Here is a 6,569-nt window from a genome sequence, read left to right on the forward strand (position 1 = left end):
TCCCCTACGGCACTGCGTAGGATCCTACGGTCTTGGCGTGCATCCGTGCGTCGCTGCGGTCCGGTCCCAGGTCGACGGGCACGTGCACCTTCCGCCGACCACTGACGACAACATCGATGTACTGTGGAGACCTCACGCCCCACGTGTTGAGCAATTCGGCGGTACGTCCACCCGGCCTCCCGCATGCCCACTATACGCCCTCGCTCAAAGTCCGTCAACTGCACATACGGTTCACGTCCACGCTGTGTTAAAGACTGCGATGGAGCTCCGTATGCCACGGCAAACTGGCTGACACTGACGGCGGCGGTGCACAAATGCTGCGCAGCTAGCGCCATTCGACGGCCAACACCGCGGTTCCTGGTGTGTCCGCTGTGCCGTGCGTGTGATCATTGCTTGTACAGCCCTCTCGCAGTGTCCGGAGCAAGTATGGTGGGTCTGACACACCGGTGTCAATGTGTTCTTTTTTCCATTTCCAGGAGTGTAACTTAAACTAACTTAAGCTATGTACAACACACAAAACCATGCCCGAGGGAGGACTCGAACTTCTGACTGGGGGAGCCGCACGGACCGTGACAAGGTGCACATCCGGCGTGCTGTGTTTATGATCACTGACCAAGAATCTCAGACGCAGTCTCGATGATGTTAATCCAGTAATAACAGTAATAATAATAAAAACAGACTGCTGAATCTGAATCCTGCGTGCTTACAGTAACTCTCGTAAGGTTCTTCGAGTGCCCAGAGACTTAGCCCGACATCGTAGATACGATATAATAACCAGTATTATGTAGTAGGTCGACAAAGTGTAGCAGGTCTGACACATTATTCACTCAAGTTTCTAGCAGGAGATATAAAAATTTTGCCAGCGAATAATATGAAGTGCTGATAAAATGAACTAAACAGAAAAAAAGTAGATGCTATTGGGAACTTTGGAAGTCTACAAAGAAGAAAAGGTTATTTCACATGCAACTGTTCGGAATAAAGCTTGTCTCACTGCGTGTGACAAAATTTACATTTTTTAGGATTCTGTGTCTTACAACATTTAGGATCGATGATTGGGTTATACCTCTTGTTGAGAAATGAGACGAATAGTTACTGAGTACAAGCTTAGACTGAATGAGAATGGGGAGGAAATCGACGTTCCTTTTCAAAGAATTGGCAACCGGCAGATCACTTAGTAAAAATCATTGTAGCAAGAAAATGGCTCAAATGGCTCTGAGCACTATGGGACTTAACATCTGAGGTCATCGGTCCCCTATAACTTAGAACCACTTAAACCTAACTAACCTAAGGACCTCACACACATCCATGCCCGAAGCAGGATTCGAACCTGTTACCGTAACGGTCGCGCGGTGCCAGACTGAAGCGCCTAGAACCGCTCGGCCACACCGGCCAGCCATTGTTGCAGACAGCAGTCATATTATTTAGCAATTAATTTAATATGTTGTCAGTAGACAGGCAAACTAACGCCAGCGTCTCCGGCTAAGCACTTCTTTAGATAGCACGATGCATTCACGTTAACGACGACTTTTAGACATAACAACTGAGAATCATTAGTTCAAAAGTTGTAAGGTGGCCGTTGAATGAGCTTGTCAAATCGTAGTGCGCTTAAGCCGGAAGAATATAGTTGTAACCACTGCCGTACAAAAATCCTCCTGTTCCTAATTTGTGGTGTAGGTTGCCACAGTGGTCGAGAACGATATTCATGTCTGCAGTTTAGCCTCTCCGGATAGATACAGAAATGGAAATAAATCTCAGTGGGAACGTGTGCAGCTACTTTACATTCTCTCGGCGCGTGACCATCCATCAAATTAATTTAGGGCTGTGCTTACTCTCCAGTACGCCGGGCTCTCGGAGCCCCTCGAGCAATTTAGATGCGGAATCTAGTGCAGATGGAATTGACAACATTGCAGTGGGAAAGCTGTGGTATTCCACTTACATCCCATGACGGTCGTGACCATATGAAGCATTTAAATTTAAGCTGTGACGATGAATGTGTTAAATTCATTGTCTGAGCGCAGGATGGATGTTCTGCGCATAAGCTATGACTGCTCCGTTCTTTCTAGTTCCGACGAATCTACCTTAGGCACCATGGTAGTAATGAGAGAAGATTTGTTGAGGTAGTGTCCTGTCGGTGTAGCGGCAACGCGCTCGCTTAATGGTGCGCCAGTCGCTTAAGAAACTTCGACAGAAGCTCTGCATCTTAAAACCATCTCACAACCTTGATTCAGAGCACTGTAATTAACCAGAAGTGTCTACTTTTGAATACGCCAAGTTACAAAACAAGACACGCTCTGAGAAGGCTTTCTGAAAGTGATTTGGGTTTTTTTAGTTATTTAGAGTATTATCACCATGTTTTCACACTGCAGTGAGAGTCCAGAAATGTTCCCTTTGATTGCTTAGTTAGTTTCTCTTTGTAACGGAAGATATATTGCCCTTTCCTATTTTAATATTATGACAACCACATCGGTGAGAATGTGGCTGATTTCATTAAAACCAACTACTACAAGTGTGAATATGGCCTCAAGCAGCCGATAACGGTCGTGACTGTTACGGCGTAAAGTCAAGCGCCGGCACGCCATTTGCACACTGACCGGACCTTCCTCCAGGATGACAACGCGACAGCAGTAGCCCCTGTGTGAAGAGGACATAAACGCCGCGACTGACTGGTGACGCCCCAGTTCGATAGCAGCGTCAAGATTCCATTTTCTAATACATTTTAATTATAATGGTATATTATATGATTCGAATATTCTCACGCCATTTGCCGTACTAGCAGTTGCCAGAGGGTATATCATAGTCTTTTCCCATGGAAACTAACACAGCAACTATGAGTAGTATTATGCTAACCAAAGAAAGAGCAGCAGCATACGCCGCATGTAGGAGTATTTAACAGGTTCTGGCTCACTTTTCTCAAGAAAGCTCACTCATTCATTTCACTCGTTCGGTCACTTTCTTAGGAAAACTTACGCAGAACTGGTTAAATTCTGCTGCTCTTCCTAGTTTTTCACCTCTAACTCGGCAGTTTTATTATAAAAACTTGTGAACATAAGAAAAAAACGTAATATTTTCTGAAAAGTGAACATAAGGAAAAAATTAGACTTTCAGAAAGGAGGGAAATGAAAATATTGAAAATACCATTTACTAATTAATTTCAAATATCTGTCTGGTAAAAAATTCGCTATCGAATAGTCAAGTGGATATGTTGAGCATACTAGGAGGTACTTATGTGAACAAACATTTTCGAGAATTAATTTAATATTTTGTCAAAAAGTGCAAAACATTCCCCATCGAACATCTTCCGTCCATTTCTGAGTTTCAGGCCTCTGACCGTGTGTACGTGATTCATCGTGAAGACTAACTTCAGAATTAATGGAAGTGCTTCATTTTTGGGTCGTTATTAAGTACACAGGCAACAACAGAAAACGTTTTGTTAAATGGCTAGCTCTCGCCACTTTGTTCACACACTTATGACTCCATCAGATTTAGGGCCATAATCCTTCAGTCGACATACTAATGTATAGTTTCACAGAGAAACAGATTGACAGTTTGTATATATAGTTGGTAATCAAGAGACAAACTTGATCAAATTAAGGCATTTTCAGAAGTTTAGTTTGGATGTAAATAAACTGTTTTCTTCACATTATTGTATTTTATTTGATTGGATGAGATGTAATCTAATAACAATTGTAATATCGAAACCAATTCGTTAAAAAGAATAATATATGGCCAAAATCAAGACTGTCCCCCTATTAATTAAATGGAGCTTACTTCAGCACGATCTATTGACAGATTTTTCACAATACTACAACTCAGCGCCAGCTGAAGCAGGCATAGGCCTGCGGACAGGGGCACGAAGTTTAGCTATATGAAATTCAGTTTTTGTTATAAATTTCTAATTTTTGAAGATAATTGAATTCTGATTGCATTTTGTGATATGACCATTGCCCCTGAAAAACCGCTACCCGCAATACAAGGAAATAAGTTGGATTGCATACCTTGCATGGACAAGGGGTAAAATGTTTTATTAACTTCTCAGCCATATATGAAAAGATTTTAAAAATTCAAAATGCTAGTATAATCTGCATAAAAAGAACGCCCCATAAAAAATAGAATTAATAAAATCAGAAATCTTTTTTACATAAAATAATAAATTTTTCAGTTCAAAAAATCTCAGCTAATATGCCGTCCTGCGTGTTGTAAGTGAGATTCCTTTTACCACATATAACTATGTGTGCTAAAATATTTGTAGGAATTTCTTCTTTAAAATCTGCAATTCATTTTGTTGTTGTCTTCTGAGATGTTGCAATATGTTTTCTACAAGTCATATTAATCACATAGATAGGATAGTTCGTTACGAAATCATATGGACTAATGTCAGTATCTCCTTTGACTAATGTAGCTCATTTAAAATCAAGAAATGCATCATATGCTTTGAGAAAATTATTATGTGGATTTATATTCCATATTTCTTGAAGGAAAACTTTATTTATTCCATTTTTCATGTATTTATTCTGTAGCTTAATGTGATCGAATAACGAAGAGTCAAGAAACTGATAATTTTTACGATTTGTTTGAAATGTAACAAATACGAAATGTAGCATCTCAAACTCTGCAGAGTTATAGGATTTTGTAGCATCTAACACAAAAATTTTCTTACCACTCAATCCAACAACTTCTGCAGTTTGTAGTTCATAAAAGGATATCGGGATTTTAGGATTTTTCAGATTATTTTCTCGATGTTTTAACTCATAATTTGGTTCATATTTAACAATTGGTAGGGGAGACCATCTACGGCTGTCACACCTGACATCTTGCAGCGAGCTGATGTTGTCATTCGCGAGGACAGACGCGTTACGACTCGGCAGTTAGCGCTGCATCTGTCAATCAGCAAACGAAGTTTACACAGCGAAGCACTGGCTTCGCCACCAGGACAAGGATTGGTACCGACAGGGCATACACGCCCTTATTTCGCGCTGAAGAAAGGCCATAAAATGGGATGGAGATTACGTGGAAAAATAGGGTGTTCGGATAAAACACCAGTCTTTCGTTACTGTAATTTTCATTATGTCCAATAAAGAATTGTTGAAGAAAAAATAGCGATGCATTACCTTCTGGGCAACCCTCGTATATTTGTCAGGTTCGAATAATTTCACTTCCACAAATTTTCATTTGTTGTAAACGGAGAGTTATTGATAACTGTAGTGTTCAATGTATTCATTGTGTTGTATGCATTTGAGTATATGGCTTCCTATGCTCACTGGAGGGAGGGAAGGGGAAATAGTCTCCACTAGCTTGCGTTTTATACATATGCCTTAGTCTGAGGGTGAACTCAGCCATCGGTTCATAAACATATCTCAATTTTAGTAGTCAAACACGGTTGCTTAGTTGATAAACAAGAGTTCGACTAACTATTTCTACAGCTACAGGAACGCAACTAGTGATACCGATTAGACAAAGTACTTATGCAGTGCTGTCAGACGAAACGATCGACCCGGCCCAGTCTATGTTGTGCACTTCGTTTTTAAACCTTTTACTACCTTTTCTTACCAGGTAAATATGAGAACGTTGTTACTTAAGACGTTTTTAGAGAAAACTATTTTTCTTCACCTGCGACGAACTTTAAAATAAACCTCCTAAACAGTACTTAAGAACAGTTTGCGAATCGATTACTGGCCACATTTTGTCGCATCTCGTTAGTTGAAAGGGAAAAATTGACCGGCTGACTGACAAAAAAAAAAAAAAAAAAAAAAAAAACACAAAGGAATATTAGCCATAAGGAAAGGAACAACGCAAAGAAATCTCTAGTATTGGGAAGTTATGTGACTTTATTTCAGTCATTACAGTATCAAGTGAAACTAAAAATGAACTTGGCAGAACGAGCACACTGCTGGTGTCAATTTAATGTTGCAATATCTGGCGCCTGAACTGATGCAGGGTCAGTTATTGTCAGGCATATGCAGAGTTGGAAGCTTCGGCAAGATTAAAATTTGCAGTCTGTATGCTTTGCTTGCACAAGAAATTAATGATAAAGTATAGATATGGGGCACAATAAGTCAACTGTGTATTTTCCAGTGAGAAAGAGCACTGTCCAACAGTCTTCACAATATCATATTATTGAAACTAGTGTTCCACAGAGTTAGTATTTCTGGCTGGCGACTAAGATTAATGTCGCTGACTCGGATGTGAGGTTTCCAACTCTGCAATGCTTTTCTACATTGTTGGAATGGATACTAAATTTAAACTAATTACGCGAAAATGTGAACGTGGACCACGTGGAATGCTAAAATTTGAGTCTATTGGAACGAGAATCTTTGAAATTCTGTAATATTTTATTCATTACACTACTTGAAATACGAGATGTCGACCAAATCTACATCTACATCTACATCTACATCTACATGAATACTCTGCAATTCACATTTAAGTGCTTGGCAGAGGGTTCGTCGAACCACAATCATACTATCTCCCTACCATTCCACTCCCGAACAGCGCGCGGGAAAAACGAACACCTAAACCTTTCTGTTCGAGCTCTGATTTCTCTTATTTTATTTTGATGATCATTCCTACCT

This window comes from Schistocerca cancellata, chromosome 4 (assembly GCF_023864275.1).
Source record: "Schistocerca cancellata isolate TAMUIC-IGC-003103 chromosome 4, iqSchCanc2.1, whole genome shotgun sequence".
In the NCBI taxonomy this organism is placed as follows: domain Eukaryota; kingdom Metazoa; phylum Arthropoda; class Insecta; order Orthoptera; family Acrididae; genus Schistocerca; species Schistocerca cancellata.